Source organism: Nothobranchius furzeri, chromosome 10 (assembly GCF_043380555.1).
Source record: "Nothobranchius furzeri strain GRZ-AD chromosome 10, NfurGRZ-RIMD1, whole genome shotgun sequence".
NCBI lineage: Eukaryota > Metazoa > Chordata > Actinopteri > Cyprinodontiformes > Nothobranchiidae > Nothobranchius > Nothobranchius furzeri.
The window spans coordinates 66,806,028-66,825,651 of record NC_091750.1 but is presented as its reverse complement, the minus strand read 5'-3'; the positions used below and the strand labels follow the sequence as shown (position 1 = coordinate 66,825,651).

The window sequence follows — 19,624 nt, the reverse complement described above, 5'->3', positions numbered from 1 at the left end:
AAGTGACTAATGGTTCAAGAAACCTAAAAAAGCAGATATAATGCAAAAGGCTTAGCTTTCAGTGCTCAAAATGATACAAAAATGCAAAACGTTGATGGAATATTTTACGTCAAGTTCCATCAGCATCGGAGTTTTAGCTGCACGGTCCATCATAAGTTTAGCAGCTCACTTCTGAATGCCCGCTCAGAGCGTTGCTGTAAGTGAGGCAGTTTAGAGGGAAATAACTTTATGTGCGCCGAGCTAAAGTGAGGTAGCATTGTTCCAGCTGGCGGAGAAAAGGGGGAAATGAAGATGGAGTGGTTTGATTTCATTTGTTAGCAGGTGCATCCATTTTGTGTTCTTCCCCATACCGATCTCGCCTCTCTCAGTGGAAGCGCTGATCAGGAACCCGACACCCCAGCGACAAATTGAGCCTGCGATTAAAGGGAGAAAGAGGGACGCTTTGTTAAGTGCTGCTGATTGGGATCCCAGGCTGGCCTCGCGCATGTGAGACATGTGTTTGTGTATGCATGTATGCCTGGTACAGCGCCAGGAGCAGAGCTGATACCACCCGCTCCTCTCCCGTTTTCCAGGTGTTCCCACGGCTTACATTTCTGCTCCGAGAACTCGACAAACAAAATCAAATCAATGCAGCCGTTCGCCTATTCGTCACTCTGCTCCTCACACAAACGCACAGGAAGCTATACGAGCACTAATTCATGCACACCGATTTTCTCCTGCAGGATGAGTGACCTCCTGGTATTTCCAGAACATTCTTATTGACATGTAAGCTGTGTTTAACTGAGGGAAAAGTTGAGGCTGTGTGTTTGTCCCATTCAGACCCATATTATTGACCCAGCATAAACCAGCCCTGGCCTGTTTGCAGGCAATAGGGCTGATTTAAGGGAGGGGGAGGCAGAACTGTGCAAGCGCCGACTCTCACAAATCATCCTTAAAAGGGCTCAACATTCACACTCAAAATAAAAAGCTTCCAGTGTTGCATTGAGCCATTATCCTAACTGGCCTCTCTGCCATGTGAGCTGCATACATCTACACATAAATACAGAGGAATCTAAATTCTGCACAAAAACTTACACATCGCTCCCATTTCAGCACAGAAAAGCTATTTAGTCATGTGGAATAATTCAGATAAGGCTTGGGCGGTATTACTGTATACAGAAGGTGTTAAAAAGCAGCAACGGTGTCAGTTCCAATACTGCCATGAAAAAATATAGTGCATGTAGAGATTAAAATAATAATAAAAAATAAAAGATAAATAGAAGTTATTTAATGTATAAAATGGATGAGTGGTTGAATTTTCAGTTTTACTTAAATTGTTTAAAATGCTTTGTCCAAATTTTTGAGATGCTCCATCAGGGGCGGCGTTAGGCCCGGCTACTTGGGCTGAAGCCCCGGATCTCAAACGTGGAAGTACCAGGCAGTACCAAAGTCCAACAGAGAGGGCGCAGCTAGCAGTAGTTTGTATACAGCCTGCCTGAGCCTCCACCACTGAAGAAGAAGCCCTTCAGCAGCCGGCTTCTTCTACACTCTCTGCCTGAAATGCATGTGTGAAGATGGACATAAGGACGTTTTTTTAGACCAAAAGTACCGCGACAGAACCCCAGCTTTGATGAGACTGGTGTTGACTCAGGTTTTTGAGTCTTATTTGAAAATATTTGTTGTGCTGCTGGTTTGCCTGAAGTTAGCTTACTATCAGGTAACGTTGATGGAGAAAGAAAGGGAATATTTACTATCATCTCACACTAAACACTAACAGGAACAATATTCTGCCCTGAATATGCTGAATATGTAGCTTCAGATTAAAAATTATGTGGTACAAGACAAATATATAGAGTATATATGTCGATGATGTTGACTAGTGCGTGTCACATGTGTGTGTGCGCGTGTGTTAAGCCCCGGATCTTCTTCAGTCCTTAATCCGCCCCTGTGCTCCATAAAGTTCATGAACGCGATGTCGTCACGTGACTGCACAGAGACGCGCTGAGAGAAAAGTGGCAGCTCGCGCACCAGATGACTTGGTGTCTAAAGAGAACACAACTTCTGCAGTTTGGGAGCATTTCCAGCTCAAATCAAACTTAAAAGGAGAGCTAGTAAACACTGATGCAAACAAAAGACGACGCAAAAGATGCAGGTCCTGTCGGAGCAGGAGTGAGCCGGAGCTGAAATAGCAGCATTCTGTGTGGAGCCTGTTATTAAAAGAGACGACGACGCATTTTTCTGGTGGAATCTATGGTGCCAGCCTTCCCCAGATGCCGCGACTAGCCCCAAAGTACCTGTGAATCAGTGCCACAAGCTCATCATTGCGGAAATTTGCGTGAAATTTGTTCTCCGCATTTGACCCATCTCCTGTGGGAGCGGTGAGCTGCAGACACAGCCGGGCTCGGGAACCAATTGGTGGTTTAACCCCCCAATGCTGAATGTCAAGCAGAGAGGCATTGGGTCTTTGCTATGACCCGACCAGGAATTGAACCCTGATATCCCAGTCTCAGGGCGGACACTCTACCACTAAGCCACCGAGCTGTCCCGGTAAATTAGTCCGGGTAATACCGTACACCTTGGTAAAAGGTGGAGGAAGCTGGACGGCAATAAAATTTGTATACTGCCCAAGCCTGATACAGATGAAATTCTCAGAACGGCTGTATCTAAATTCAGAGGCTGCATTTGTCCAAATCTGCATTTTAAGGCCGATTACATCGCAAAACACGCCCAGGCCCACCCTATCCCAGGATCTGGTTTTTTTTACAGTTTTACATGTACGTTTATTTGTGTCTGGTATATTTTTTGCATGTATTTCCGAGTTAGTTTTAACTTCTGTTTAGCGCCGTTGTGGTTGCTGGGTGACAGGCCCTACATACGAGGTCAGGAATAAGTGATGGTTAGACAGCCGCTGGTCTTAGTGGTCAAGAAAAGAACCAACCAAAGTGGACTTGGTAGGACAGGTCCTTACGAGGACAATGTCCCTGAACACAGCTAATGTCTTAAATGTTACAGATCAAACAAGTTCCCACATATTACTGTCAGGATTTTACCAAAAACAACTATATACTTCCTTTCTTCTGCATTAAACACAGCAGCTGGTAGGAAACGCTCCAACTTGATGTTTTTCCTTTAATTGTGATTCGACTGAGGCAGCCACGACTAGTCAGATCCACGTCGAAGGTGAGACATAGACGCTGTATTGAACAGTTTTCTTGCATTCAATTCAATTCGGTTTAGAGGGAGTCACCTGAAATAGTTTTCCAACAGTCGTGAAGGACTACCTCTTGAAGCTCATCAACAGAATGCCTAGAGTGTGCAAAGCAGTAATCAGAGCAAAGGGTGGCTATGTTGAAGAAAATAGAATATAAAGCATGTTTTTCAGTTATTTCACCTTTTATGGTTAAGTACATAACTCCACATGTGTTCATTCATAGTTTTGATGCCTTCAGCGAGAATCTCCCAACGTAAATAAAGACGTGAAAATAAAGAGAACACATTGCTTGAGAAGGTGTGTCCAATCTATTGTTAATTCAACAGGTGAACTTATATATTAGGTGGAAACCAGTTCCTCGCGTGCTCTGTGTGTGTGTGTCAGGTAAAAGCAAATCCATAAAATGTTAGAAAATCGGCTTCTTGGCCTGAACTCCTGTGAGGCAAAACAAAACCTCTTCACTTCTGCAGACCACCAGAAGAAAAAAGATCCTTTCTGCTCTGGACAGAGCAGAATGAGTTGTGTGGCTTTTGCCCCCGGCAGTACACAAGACGTTTGTGGTCGCTCTTTCATCTCCTGTACGTGTGTGTGTGTGTGTGTGTGAGAGCCTCTCCACCCCCAGTTCTTTCCTCAGCAGACAACATCTCCAGGGACTGGACAGCCAGACGGTGACTGTGGAGAGCTGTGCAAACACAGACTCCAAGGCAAACATCTCACCTCTGCTCTGTGTCTGCATGGGAACATCTGGCCCTCCCTGACTCAAAGGAGCTGTCCGACTGTAAGTGGGAGCCTACACACCGTTGGTGTATACTGGTGTTGTCATGGCACCGAAAGTTTAAAAAAATTATTATTTTTTTTACTCCTACACAGGTTGAAACACAGAAACCGTCTCTTGGATATCAAAGCAAACAAACAAATCAGATGTTGCCAAACAAGCACAGGGGGAATGCTTCCATTTAAAACTAATAAATATAAAAGATCTTTAAATGTTAAATAAAAGCAGCAGTGATTGAGGAAAGTTCTGAACGTTTTTCTTCTATCTATCCTATTATCATTAGAGAATTCAAGGAATCTGGAGGAGAAGATCTCCCTGCTCCGAGAACATCAGTCATCTGTAAAACCAAATAGGCACCGGGAATCCTTTTCCACACACAACGATACAGATTTACAACAAAAAAACGGCACTTTTAACTTTTCTGCACAGAAAAAAGCTTCACAATTATCTTGTCCTGAGGCAGATTTAATGTCTCCGGGCTCTGAGAGTATCTGGTTGGACAATGAAAACTTAGATTAAAGGCAGGGAGATGTGTACTCCAGACCGTTTGATTTTATTTGTGAGAAATTGCTGCCAACTCCTCCAGAAAAAGCAAAATGAAGCATCTAAAAGAAGCCCAAAAGCTGGTCTCTGATGGTACGAGGTTGTAGCGGTGTGCAGAGTTCAGAGAAACAAATGCCACCTTCAAGAGAACTTTCCATCAGTGTGTAAAAAACAAAAAACACATTCTGCACACATTACAAAGCCATAGCTGAAGATTAGTTATACATTGTTGCACGACTGCCTGGAGGACTAACGTGGAAATAGCTCAAACATCCTCCACTTGTCAACATCATCACTTTCAGAAAGGTGAGGTCCACTGAGAAATGTTTTTATTATTTGTTCCTATGCACTCAGAACCTGAAAACAGTCTTCTACTCCATTTCCTGCATTTGTCACTGAAAGAAAATAGACGGGGAAATGCTCGGGTCAGATAAAGCCACACGGAAATTTTGCATTAATTGACTACTCACCCATCACAATCAAGGCTATGTTTAGCATTCAGGAGAGAGTAGAGCACATCTCTGCTAATAGAAGCTAACTGTTAGCATTAGCAACTCCACCACACAGCAGAACTCCTTCAGGCTTGTGTTATTCGTGGAGATAAAACATCAGCATTGTGAAAGAATTGTGTTGCCGTTAGCCAATCAGAGGCAAGATGCTAGAATATAATGAATACTAATGAGTAAAACCAAGTCCTACGGGGGTTTCTGTCTCACACTCCTCTGGCCTACTTTTACTTCCTAAAAGAGGAGTGTGTGTCTGCCAGTAGAAGCTAACTATTAGCATTAGCAACTCCACAACATGAAGGAATACATTGGGGCTTGTGGTATTTGTGGAGATGACTCATTTAAGTTGTAAATTTTACCCAAAGAAGAGCTAACAAAGACAGAAGAGCTGCGTTGCTGTTAGCCAACCAGAGGCGAGAGGTTTTATCTCATAAATATTATCAAGTAAGAATCCCAGAAACAGAAGTTCAAGAGCTTTTTATCCACAGTCGACTCACAAGGCCTTTATTCATACGAGAGAGTGTATGCCCATTTCAGGAGTTATAATAAAATAAAAACAATAAAAAGCATTTAAAAAGCTGATCCCTCCATTTATTTGCCTCCTAATGCATTCTATACAAGCAGAAACAAATAAAAATGCCTTAAATATCAAGTTTATTCTGTTTTTTTCTGTACTATAATATATTATATTATTTATCCCATTTCAAATGAAGACAAAAAACATTTTGAAACCTAATAAAAAACAAAGACCTGAACATTTATTAGCGTTTCTTTATAATACATAGGCCTATATATTTTAAACATTCAGAGCTATGATAAACTGAAGTGTGCTCCACTCCTGGATTGTTAAGACAACTCGTGAAGCTTTCAGGTTTTTATTCCAGCTGCACCTCTGAGACAAACTCAAACAGCTGATGAAAACTCCTTTTCTTTTCGATTCCTGTCTGCTTCTTTCTTGCATCGCGGACGCTTACACAGATCTCCTGTGGCCGTCCAACGATTCAAGACTGATGAGGCTCGCTCAAAGGTCTATGCCATTGAACGCAGCATTAATGCACCCAGCAGCAAATTTTTTGCCATCGACCCCAGTTCTCTGCAATAAGGACAGAGCCATCAATCAGGCTGAGATAGCCGACACCAGACACGGGCTGATGAAGTAGGGGACTTTGGAGCTAATGATAAATGGATCCCTCAGATATGGTCACAGTATACTATGACAGTCCGTCGAGAACACTTGACCTTTAACAAAATCCAGAGCTACTTTTTTTGCCAGCATAGTGCAAAGAACACAAAAACAGCAAATAGGCAGGCTGGCTTAAAAATAAACATATAAAAGTGTGGTTATCGTGTGAAAACTCCAGGGTCCAGCTGAGGGCCTCAGCCTCATCACAGTCAGAGCTCCTCCTGACCGGCCCAGCCCGCTCCTTTTCTCACACCAAAGCTCTGGGAGTGACCTTCAGCGGGCCTGCTAGTCCTGCTAATTGGGGTCTCTACAGAAGCACAGCTATCCACCCCCCCAACGCCACACTGGAGGCAGGACTGTGGGGGCAGAGGGGGCGAGAGATAGCAGGACACTGTGTTATGTGTTCACTGGTAAACAGGAAAAAAGCTCAACTGCAGCTTAGAGGAGAGAAAAGCTACAAAGGAGACAATAAGTATGCAATATTAAGTTTTTAGATTTTTATTTTTTATTTTTTGCTGTGATGAAATGAAAAAGACACCATAAAAAATCTTACTATGTAAAGAAGAGAAAAGCAAATAAAGCAGAAGGCTGCTTGTGTGTCGAAGGTGATGCAAAGAATGGGAGGCTGTGTTGACCCAACATTAGGATTCAACGGATAACTTTGCCTAAAACAACCAGACTGCGAGCTAAATCAGCAGCAGAGCAAAGTCGTAAATGTCAGACGTCCGGGGTGTTTTAGTTTGCTGTATTGTGGCGCTAATTGTCACAGAAATTAAAGCTTCTTACAACATAATTGTATTTAACAAGAAGGACTTTTATCTGTAAGGTCGATTTCCTGCTCCTAGGAATGTGGATAAGGAAGCGATAGAGTCTGGAGCAGAGCAGGCTCAGGCTAGCTGCAGCTGTGCACTTTGCCTTTGCCAACACATCATCATCATCATCATCATCATATCAGGGCTACTTTCTATCAGTCTGATCAGCACTCAGTTTAAAAAAAAATAAGAAAATGAGCAGGAAGCCATGCTGTAAAAACAAGATACAGAGAGGCATTATGTTGGGAAAGAGTCACCAAATACCCCACCTCTGTTCCACAGAATCTTTTTTTATGGTAAAAGACTCTTTCTGGGGAAATTAGAGGGCATACAGTGAACCTGGAAACCCTTTAAAAAGTGCACTTGTGATGGATCCAGTGAATGAGACTTTGAGCGGGAATGGCCATGAATAGAAAGGTCTGCATTTAATTTGCTAATCCATCATTCCAATTGTACCGTGTAACAAAGGGAAAGGAGAGTGGTGGGGCATTCAGAGCCAATGGAGCATGCTGAGGGGTGCCTGTGTGTGGTTCTCCATGGATCCAGAGAGGCCGTGGCCCTTGGCCCTAAAAGCCCGGGCAGCACTGGGGAGAATGGGCTCTGATGAGCTCAACGGAAGCAAGACTAATCCCTTCATGTCTAAAGAATTGTTTAACTATGTTTGACTGATTAACCCAAACCCCTCGATTCCACTTACAATCTATTTGTTCAATCAAGTCCCTTGCACTCGTCGGACTGCAGCATGTGGGTGGTGATGGCGAGGGAGAGAAAGAAAAGAGAACAAGATGGAGAGAAACAAGAAGGGCAGCTAAACAAGCCATTTGGTGGATGAATACAAAAGCCAAAAGGACAGATTTTTGGTTTTGTATGTTGTTTTTTTTGTTCGACTTGCGATTTTCAAAATGCACGTTGCACAATCGTTGTTGTGCGCCAGCTGTTGCTACCAATCAGAGGTCAGCAAACTCTTCCCAGAAGAGATTTCTAGTGTGGCAGCGAGTTAGCATACCCCCTCTGACATGGTGGTTTTCACTAAGAAAAGGAAATTTAAAAGACACGGTCCCCTGAGTGGGAAAGAGGTTGTCAGGAAGATTAACCCAGCTTCCTTTTATAGCCTCTGACAAGAGGCTAAATCACACATTACGCTGCCTCAAATGTCTCCTAGTAATTAGATCAAGAATATTACTCTCCCTTCTTCCCCTCGCAGACTGCAGCTGATCAAAGCCTAATGATGGTGTCAGTGCCATTGGCAGTGCTGGCTGGGTAAATCTCCCCATCGGGATGGCAATCTGTCAGGGCAGCCAGCCCTGCTAAACAGCACAGGACGTGAACACAATGGTGCTTGACGCAAAGTGGACTAAATGAACCACATCCTCTACCAACAAGCGATCCATCAGCTCAGCATCATTAAAATTCATCTTTTTGTTTTGGGTCCATGATGGTGTGTTTACATGTACACAGTGGGTCGACGGGTGTGTGTGTTAACAGAGATGTAGGCAACATCTGTGAGCTTTGTCACAAAAAGAGTGAAGCTCAGCGTATCTGCTGCATCTTGGTGCCTCTTTGTCCCCGGATGGAGTTGAGGAGGCTGCTGGTTATTAATTACAGAAAGACCCGGAGTCGTCAGACACAGCGAGACGAATGCTTCCCTGTCACACGGCAACAAGACCTACCTCAGGACTCTTTGCCAACAAATACTTAAGAGAGTCTTCCTTTCATAATGAGGCCCACCCTTCTCCCTCAGCTGCACTCTCTCAATCACATTCTGCGGATGTTACGCTCCTTCGGCGGACGATTTCTGACTAATGTTAAACGGTTGTGCAGCAGCATGATAAAAGTTGACATTTTCCTCCGTCTAATTCAACGCTTCCTTTGTAAACAACCTCGCCTTCTTTATGCGCGCTCATAAACACAGGCTGCGAGTGCATCAGACATAATGTCGTTATTTGCTCTCGAACCCGATGGCTGCAAACAAACGGGGGAAATGGCAAGAGATATGCCAATCATTCAGTGGTGAAAGCTGTCTGACAAAAGAGCTCCCTCCCAAAAAAAAAAAAAACCTGGCAGCTTTTCTTTGTCATGTCAATCCACGGCACCCCCTTCCTGAAACAGCAGTCCTCCAAAGACCGCTGACCCCTGTCTTAACCCCGTACAGGTGGCACAGCTCTAACACAGGAGGCATGTTTTCAGACCTGCTCTCACCGATCATTTGCAATGACATACAGACACTTGCAGTCTAGTTTGCTGAAGAGCAAACTATTTCAGAGAGGACAAGCGTCTAGTGGAGTCTTGAAAGTCACAATGTTAAATTTAACAACTATGAAGGGAAACCGAATCTACCTAAAAGGGTTATTACATCAATTACACAATAAATGTGGTTTAAGAATTTTTAAAAAAATTAAAGGAATGCATTTTAAACTAAGATCAGCTCACGCTAGGGATGAGCAACATGGACTAAAACGTATATACTTATCCCTCGTTTATCGCGGTAGATGCGTTCCAGACCTGGCCGCGATAGGTGAAAATCCGCGAAGTAGGGACACCATATTTACAGTACAGTACTATATTGAATTATCGTATGATCACATTCTCTTTTTGTGGGTAAAACTCAAGAAAAAAAATTTTTTTACTTGGTTTTTTTATAGTTTTATTACAAAAAGTGCATTTTATGATGAAATTGATGAAAAAAAAACTGGAATTTCTTGATATTTCGCATAGAAAAATACCGCGAATCGGTGAAAAATAACGCCAATCGGCGAATTTCCCTTGAATAAGGCTCCAAAGAAAAAATCCGCAAAGTCGTGAATCTGCGATAAACGAACCGCGAAGTAGCGAGGGATCACTGTACCTGGATATTTTTTTGCTGAACTTCGATATATGATAACTTACAAAAAAAAAAAACGTTAATGGTTAAAGCAGGCATTTCTATTTATAGTGTATTTATATTCTGTGTAAAATCCACGTGTGGCAACTAGAGGTCGGTCATGTCATCGTTAAAAGATAAAAATATTATATCGTGATATGCTAATTTCACGATGTAATTACATTCAGGATGATTACGCTCACAAGGGTCATGCAGCACTGAGTTATTAAAAGTTGTGAAGGAAAATATGGCTTGACATTCTATTTTTCTGCAATAAAACATACATAGACGAGACTGGACGCCAACTCAACACACGAAAAGTAGAACATCAAAGAAGTGCGAGAAGGAAACAGGTCGAAGACACACAAGAGCAGCGAAACAGCAGAAAGTGCAATAAAGAAACCAGCTGTAGGAAGCCATAGAAATAAGTAGACATGGACACACCATGAACAGAGACGATGGAGTATTCACATTGGACCACGCATGGGACAGTGTCATCAGCAAGGAGGATGCATACAGTAGAGGGCGACTTCGTCCTCTGCTGCCCGCGGATAACAGGAAGTGACCAACACCGGCGAACTCTGACAGCTAGTCATTGGCCAAAACATGCAAGGTAAAAAAACCTTTTTTTACTAAGCTGTGTAATTTATTTAGCAATACTAAGCATCTTCTAACCAGCCCACTCACTCTCCAAAATGACAGCATTCTTTTTAGCTTTAGCTTAGCATAAACAAAGTAAGTGAGTGAGTGGTTTAAGTTAGAAAATGCTTCTTCCCCCATCTCTGGGGAATATGGCCACAGACTAAATTACACTTGGGGATGGATTATCCATTTAACTCCAAAAGTTCCTCATCTGTAGATGTACATCTTCTAAAACTTTCAATAAAATCATTCAAGTGGTTTATGAGATATTTCTCTAACAAAGAAACGCGTATAAAGGCAAAAACAAAAACTTAAATCACTCCTCTGTATTTCCTGCAACTGAAAGGCAAACACACAAACAAGAACCAACACAAATATAAAGCAAGCTTGACACTCAAACAACAGTCCTAATAAAGTTGTCACATTTTCCCTGCTTGTTGCTCAGCTGACTCAAACTACACGGCTCAACTATGTGCTGCGGCTACAGCCAACATCCCCCTGCAGAGCGGCAACTGCATCTCTGCACATTCCAGGAAAGGCAGCCAGCTGAAGACAGCAAATACACCAGAGAGGAGGAGACATAAACAACATGAGCTAGTTTGAAAGCTGCAAAGATGTTTACTGTCTCACTAAGTGCATCTCATCCCTGCTGCTTTCACAGCGGCGGCGGTATTTCAGAAAGCAGCACAGAGGGGCTCGCTGACGCCACAGGTCTGCACAGAGGGCTCAGTCAGGCTGCAGAAACTGTTTGGACAATGCAGGTGTCAAACACTGGCCGTCTGGAATAACGATTCAGCTCAGCTGCTGCAAAACACCCCCTGGTTTCTAAGGAAAGTTTAATAAGAAAATACCATGAATGTTTTCCCCAACTGCGGAAAACCTGAGAAGAATTTCTGCCTTGTTTGATTTGGTACGATGCTATCAGGCGGCGAGGTCCGCGTTAGCCTCAAACAGGCACCTACTGACGTGCCAGAGATTAGCCTCTGAAGGTCACAGTTCCAGCCTATCTTTTCAGCTGCTTTTCAAAACCGAACCCCGGGCCCTTTTGAACAACAGGAAGAATGTCATCTGGTTACTTTTCAAGGCACGGAGATACCATTCACCATAGCCAACAATGGCTGCAAACAGCACCGGAGGGTTAGAAGGTTATAAAGGACCCCATTCTGACCACTGCTCGCTCTCCAGTACACTGAGAAAAACACGCACAGACGCATGTGTGCGCACACACACACAAATAAACACACACACACACACACACGCACAGAGGCTTGGAGAAGTGGTGTGACCCATGATAAACTGAGGAGGGTCATGGCAAAGTGCCTTCCCCTGACCGCCGTCCAGAACGGTTCGCTCAGCTCCAGCTCAGCCTTCATCCCTCTCAGCACAGATCCTGACACAGATAAATGTCTCAACCCCTTGTCAGGCCTCCAAAGGCGTTTAAATCTTTATCATTTTTGAGAACACAACTACCCAACATCCTCCCCCATCCTTCAAGCTACCATGTCCTGTTGAAATCATCAAAATAGCTTCTCTTTCAGTCAGATCTCTGCCATTTCCTTTTCAGAATCTGACAGAATAAGCTACAGTTGGGAGAACATTTTTATTTTAACCCTGTAATATAGGTTGTCTGTCTTGTCTTCCACTTCCAACCATTAAACCACCAATAAAACCTTTAAAATATATAAAATAAATATCTTCTCTTCCTCTAATCCTCTGATAGCTTTATCTTATTTCTCCTCCTTGTGTGACACTTTTAAGCTCACATTCCCTCTATCCCCTCTGCTCGATATTCCCTTCAGCTTTACTGGTGCTTTGTTGTGGCTTTTTCTCTGACCTCTCAGACGGGGTCAGACTCTGAGCCGTTCTGCTGGTAGCTAATGACGTCCTGATATGTACAGCTGGCGTGTGCACGTCGGAAAACTGCAGCAATAACCGCTGACATGCTAATGGCATCTATTGGGATTACTTGCTACACAGATCGCTGGCTATGGCGGATGGGGAGCGTCAGTGATCTGATTGAGACAACCTTATCTTGTGCCATAAACAGATAACAGTATCTGCTCCTCTGCTGTTCCTGTGAGATGGAGGAGAATAAACAAGCCTGTCATCCACAGCGTCTCCAACTGGCCCTATGGCACAGACGCCGTCCCGGACCCCAGGTTTGTTCATCACCGAGGGGCTCGGATTCCTTCATGATTACCCTCAAGCTGAAGATGTAACAATGACCAAAATCCCTTTAGGTTGAGTGCTTCTGACGTTGTTCCGTGGCTCAAAGCCTCAGGTTTGCTGATTATGCGAACCACCCGACAAGAGCAGGACTTTTTGCCCTAATTAGCTCAACCAGCTAAGGGGCAAAAGCACAAACAGTAAAGCCACATAAAATATCACAAAAATCTAACAAAGACCTAAAGTGTAGCTCTAAATCAGGCCTGTTGCCTGCAGCCACTGTAGACAAAATAAACATGAGAAACAAAGGAAATACCATGCAGCACCTGACCCACAGCCTCAGCCCTCCTCCTCAGAGGGATCTGGAGGTTGTTCCGTCACATCCTAAACACCTGACCTGCATTTGCCCACTCACACAAACACACGATCAAACATCTGCTCCATGTCTGAACCCACACTCATGCAGCTGAGAAGTCATCAGGTGGCCTCACGGAGTTTCTCCAAGTGGTGGGTGGCTGAGTGGGTGAGTGTGGGCTGACAGCTGCGCTGGTGACGGAAAGGTGGAGCGGACTGGCAGAAAGCAGATAAAATCTCTGCCCTGCTGCCTGAGAGCAGGGGGCAGCCTCATTTAGCAAATGGATGATATCCCTCCTCCCCTCAAAAAGAAAAAAAAAAAAGCACTGCTAGTCTAAAATGACTAGGTGAGGAAAATGAAAACCTGCTGTGCACATGAAGCAAACCAACACCTGGGAGAGATGTAGCGTGCACGGGCTCCTGCTGGAATACGAGAGAAGCAAACGCTTTGCATCTAGGAGGGCACGCGGTTCCACATTTCCAATTCAAGTACCGTCACTAAAACGCTCCACCAAATCACCGGCTCTGAATAACCCCAAAACGAGGAGCCAGTGGCTCATTTCAGTCCAGAAAAATCATCACATAAAAAAAAAAATGTTGTTAGCCAAGTGATTTCACAGTCAACAATCACAGAACAGGACAGTTAGTAATCAATGTTTTAATGAGCCCCCTGTGAATCCCAACAACAGCTGAAACATAAAAGCTGCTCAAGTTCTCCGGTTCACTCTTTTTACCTTGTGATCTGTAATTCAGCCTTGCTCTGAAGTCCCAGAGAAATAAAACAGTTCTTTGATGTTATCCTCTTATTACTGCTGTCAGACACAAGGCTAATGTTGGGATTCAAATTACCCACGACTTCTGCTGCACAGAACATCTGGACCTCCCTTTAGACACAGTGAAAGTTTAGATTTTAGTGTAACAGCTGCATTGTGAAAGCCACATTTGAACTGTAAGCTACCATCTAATCTATGTTAATAAGATACTTTACTGAGAAACCATCTGATCGGTCACTATGCGTTACAAGTTAGTCGCAGAAAGGAAATAGACAAGAACACGACTGGGTCCGAAAAAGCTCATCTCTTCTAGGTGACCGAGAAAATTAGTATTCATGGCCCCACCCACCTTGGCTTGGTACTGTCCACGGAAAAGAGAGAGTGGCTCAATCCCAATACTCGCACTGCGCCCTACGGTCTTCTGGGATGTGCACCTGGAGGAAGTGTGCAGTAGGACTTCGAGTGTGTAGTGTACAAGTGTGCAAATAATAGCCGAAATGGGAGAGTGACCGCTGCGTTACCACTACGCATGCCGGGATGCCGGTCGCGGTTTATGCAACTTTGACAAAGTTTACATTAATTGCTGTTCACTTTAAATCTTAGTCTAAAACATTCAGAGAATGAGTAAAGAGCATTAATCAGCTTAAAATAACTTCTTTTGTTTCAAAATATATTTCTTCAGAAAAGGCACTTGAGCCATTGTTCCGCCTTCTTCTAGCAGCAACGGATTGTGAGTCATACCCATCGCCCAAGTTTGCATCGATGTGGACTCGGGCAAAGTGCGGATCAAGGGTGCAAAAGGGTGCAGCCAATTTCTGTACTTAAGGATCGGGAAAACCTACGCACTCGCACCTCAGGACTGGAACCCATGATTGAAAGACGCAAGGGTGGAAGAGCGAGTATTGGAATTGGGCCATTGTCTCCGCTAAGCTAACTATTAGCATTAGCAAATCCACAACATGGGAGAACACATTCAGGCTTGTGTTATTTATTTGCAACAACGTTGCATTTTTTTACCCAAAAAAGAAGAGTGAAAGAAGGTAGCGGAGGAGTCGCGTTGCTGTTAGCCAATCAGAGGAGAGAAAGAATTTCAATCCCGTTGTTTTCCGCTCACCCATTCCCAACAAACGTACCCCCTCATAAGGCATTTTTTTATGTTTCCACAACCAAGAAGGTACAAGCAACCACTATGCCACTCAAGTTTTGAAAATATCACACCCCTCTCTCCCCGAGCACATCACAGATCAATATGTTTAAATATATTTGCCAGAGGCTTTGCCGGGAAAAGGAAACAAAGCAAGCTTGCTGTTCTGTCCGTTTGCCCTCAGCAAAGACTGTGGATTTGTGGTGACAGGTCAAAGAGTCAGCACATGACTCACGCGCAGAGGAGGAGAGACACTTTGCAAAGCCACGCAGAGATCTAATTAACACATGCATTCAAGTGGTATTTCCATTTGGTGGAACGCAGTAATTTTCTGCATTGCTGACCAGCGTGACATGAACAAATGAACCAGGTGCTTCTGACACTCAGACTGATTGCCTGGCTTTTAAAACTAAGAGCAAACACAAATGATCATCTTCAGACTCAAACAAAAGGCAAACGCACCGAAATAAACAAAAACTAAGATGACCTTGTGTGTACTTAAAGTCTGTTGACCATAGCACCACAAAGTAGATCTACTACATTGTACATGGCCAGTTTTGTGCATTTGTCCTGCTGCTGTCATTAGTGGTGAACTGCATTTTACAGATGAGAGGAGGCCTTACAGTAATTTGCTGCTAAGACCTAATTAATCTTCATTGTGCTGGGAAACATAGCACCCAAACGCAAAGGAGGTTCCTTCTGCACGATAATTGCAGAGAGTCTAGGGGCCTGAGCCTCCTGAACAACAAGGTCTGAAATTTAATTATCTGGTCTTTGGAAAATGTAGGGGGAAAGCTACAATGCAAAACTGCACTTTTGGGGCAAGTAATACCAGTCTCTTGTTTGAGCAAGCACAGGGATGTCACTGACCGTGCATTCTCCATGTCTCACCTTTGTTTTAGGAAAATAAAATAGCATCTTCTTACATAGCAGATTGTTTTAAATGGTCATGCACCTTCACGCGTTCCTGCAGCACATGCAAGCGGCAGCATCCTACCAAAACTTCCATGGTGGTCCTGTGGGTCAGAGGAGTTGCTCTGCTGCAGTGTGCTTCAAAAATAAAAAATGAAATCAAAATCCGTCTCGTCAACAGAGCCAGAGTCTGAGAAGCCAAAGACGACACGGACAGGCTGTGGCAACATTAACATTCCGCCGTGTAAAGATGAGACTGGGAGTGAGGGAGACACATCGATAGGATCCCATTAGTTAAGTGCGCCCTTAGGATACCCGAAATTTGATCAGAGATAGTCCCTCTCCTTCCAGACACGATCCATTATAGCAAAAAACTGAAAGCTGCTCTGCTCCTCTCAAACTCCTGCACTCCTCCTCCTCCTCAGTGGTCGAGGTTGATGAGCTTGGTGACGTCAACCTTTTGTTATCACCTTTAACACTTGCCTCTGCAGGTGCGAACACTTTCCTCAGTCGGTGCTATTTGCAGAGACGCTGGGGAGCAGGAGGAGCGCTTATCTCAACACCCAGGCAAAACGGCCAATACTCAGCATCTAATGAACGCCAGCAGCCCACAAAAACATGCATGACACTCTGATGGAGGTACAGGTCATAAAATATTCCTTCAAGTAAATTTAAGCTGTCTTCTTTCAGGGGAACGCGAACAATTATCGGCCATGTGTGGTAGAAACTATAAATATTACAATAATTAAAATTATAGCTGGAACATTTTCCTATTTGTTGCAATAATTCAGCTGGGAAGTGCTCAGTCTCTAGAGGCTGCTGTCACATCGCAACATAAAACTAGCTACAAAGCTCTACAAAACAATCCTGGTATAAAATTAGTAAACGCCAGCTTTTATATTAACATAAGTCCTTTTTGTGCCTAGAAATGTAAAATAAAATAAAAACCACGAGGGAAGGTGGAGGTTTTAGGGCGGAAAATACAGGGGGTCAGTACAAAGCTATAAACCTGCAGGTTGCCAGTTAAGAGTGCCAGCTGAAGGCTCTTGGCTAAGCTAACCAGACAGTCTGAAACGTACACAGACCCATTGTTGCTCTCCCAGCCTCTCCTCCTATCCACGGCTCGGTGCGTGAGGATGTCACGCGGCTTCGGGCGGCGGGCGCGTCGCCAGGATGCGGGTACTTACTCTCCGTTTTCCTCGGGGAAAGGCATCGTTTTTAGTACGTGGCCATGGTTAAAAACGGACAGATTTTCTCCCGGCTGCTCTCTGCGCTGACAGAATCACTGCTGCTGTCTGCGGCACCAACTTCCGGCGCATGCGCCCTAACCACTTAGGTTCCAAACTGCGCTCGTGCGCTGTCCAGGACGCACGAGCGGCTTAAAGGGACAGTGCGCGCGCGACTCTATTGGACGTTCTACATTTTTTCGACAACATTTGCAGATTTAAAGAAGTTAGCTTTGTAAATTTAAAAAAAATCTAATTTTATAACCTTTTAAACACAAATTTTGCTTAATTATTTTTATTTTGCATTATGTTTAATACACACATGCTCTTCTGACACTGTTATCTACCTATTAGATAGATAGATAGATAGATAGATAGATAGATAGATAGATAGATAGATAGATAGATAGATAGATAGATAGATAGATAGATAGATAGATAGATAGATAGATAGATAGATAGATAGATAGATGGATGATTATTTTTGGTTCAAAATCATCTCTAATCAAGTTTATTATGGCATTATTTGTCCACAGCTTGAACATTTTTAACTATAAAGTTAGATTTCATTCATGTTTGTCATCAATTTTGTTGGATTTGTGCTAATATTCTATGTTCAGAATCAATGTTTTGCCCTGTTGCCGGACTCATTTGTGATCACAACATGCATTGCAGTTCTATTGCAAATCAATAAACTGCATGATTGAAATAGAACGAGCATTTACACTGTTTCTGGATGAAAGGTCAAACTCCTTTAAAATATTTGTAGACTATTTTCCAAAAATACTTTTCTAGCCTGGCAAAATACAAATGTGTTTGCAGATATTTTACATGTGTACAAGATTCTACAGTACATGACATCCAAAATTTTCTCTAAAAAACAATGTTTATTTTATAAATCAAATATATCATCAGGATCTAAAAACTCTCACTTGGGTTTTTCATTTAATAATGTATTTTTTTCTAGCTGCCTCTTTATTTCCTCAGATTACCAAACAGGTCAAAGTGTGATTCTCATCTGGTTGACGATTAGCCCAGGGTCCTGTAGCATTTTGCATCACCGTGTTCCTCACACACTGTATTGTTTTCTAAATCTTGTTGTGGAAGATAAAGCCAAGAGAGGGAGGACTGCTGGTCAATAGTGTCACATGCTTTGTGATTTGATGAAAGGTTCCATTTGCGGAGGCTGATGTGTATAGCTCCCTAATCAAAGACTTATATTTGTGTGACAACTAAAATAAATTACCCCGTCACAATCGCCCACCTGCACTCTCTGCAGCATTGATACCGTTTTATCACCACAGAGGCAGACGGACAACACCTGTGATGTGATAATGTTTAAAAGTCTGTGTGGAACCTGCACCAAACACAACCGAATTGGATGTTCCCACAGAAAATCACTCGTGTTTGGTTCCACAAGCATGTCTGACGAGGCACGTTGTGAAAGACAAGCCCAGGTTCCAGGACAGACTGAGCTTTATTACAATACTTCAGCCAATTTGAGCCTGCAAGCTTAACTTCCCCCCATCAGCAAGTGAAAGAGGCGAGAATTTGGTTTGAAAGCCCAATCACACACAGCGCTCCGAGTTCAGCAGGTGGGGAAGTAGCAGCAGCGGGCATCCATCAGGCAATAATACAAAGTTAATGATGCAGAATGGTGTCTTTCTCCATACCGAAGAAGACGTCAATACAGGATGTTTAAGAACGCTGTTCCTAATTACGCTTTTTAAATTCAACGCTGACGTGATTGATGATTTCAAAGGGAGGCATCATTGATCCACTTCACAGACAAGTCCCATCGATTGCAAGTCTACAATGAATAAAAGTTTTTTTCCCCCTTTATCTCTCCCACTGAGAAAGAGATTGTACAATCAGAGCATCAGTGCGACCTATATGGGTAGCTCTGGAGCTAAATCACCTCTTTTTAAAAGGAAGCCTAAGCAAGGACGTATGGAACAGTGATTGCTGAATCACGGGACCCTGGGAGATCTTCAAAGGCGTCACATACATTGTGACAGTTAAGTCCCTCAGTTCTCTCATTCTTCACATGTGGAAATGCATCCATATATTCATTAATCAGTGGGATCCTTTGCAAATAGCCTGTCTTTGTTGGAGTTCTCAGCGTGACAAAGTTCAGGAGTGGCTGTTTTATAGAAAGTCAGCCAGCTGTGCAGCATCACGCCTCTCTCTGCAATCAGTGGTGATGGAGTGATGGATGCTCTGACGCACTGACAGATTGTTTTTCCCCACCTCCACTCCCCGTCGACATGCCCCATGGCTTGTGCTTATACTCCATTCCTCCTGAGCGGCGAGGTCTCCTTATTAGTGCAGGAACTGACAGTCACTGCATGTCTAATCCCAGCAAACCAACCAGATTGAGGCTGCAGAGCTCGGCGTGGCAGAAAGTCCGTGTCTGACTCCACCTGGCTCAGCTGCAGAAGAATTCTGCATATTCAGGGAGATTTGACCTGCTAATGCAACGCGTGGCAGTTTAATTATGAGGAACCGGGTGGATTAGGCAGGAACGGCATGCAAAAA

General features: G+C 43.5%; 1 protein-coding gene across 5 annotated transcripts in view; it reads right to left on the bottom strand.

Moving 5' to 3' along the window:
- Positions 1-19,624, bottom strand: part of fam222ba (family with sequence similarity 222 member Ba) — a 58,766-nt gene that overhangs the window by 21,071 nt on the left and 18,071 nt on the right. Inside the window, exon 1 of one of the 5 annotated variants that reach the window (XM_015961821.3) lies at positions 16,940-17,414. The exons of 1 other annotated variant lie outside the window; for it this stretch is intronic. The gene's annotated coding sequence lies outside the window, so the exon portion shown is untranslated. 3 more of the 5 variants (XM_054730925.2, XM_015961820.3, XM_054730926.2) reach the window with 3 other exon arrangements.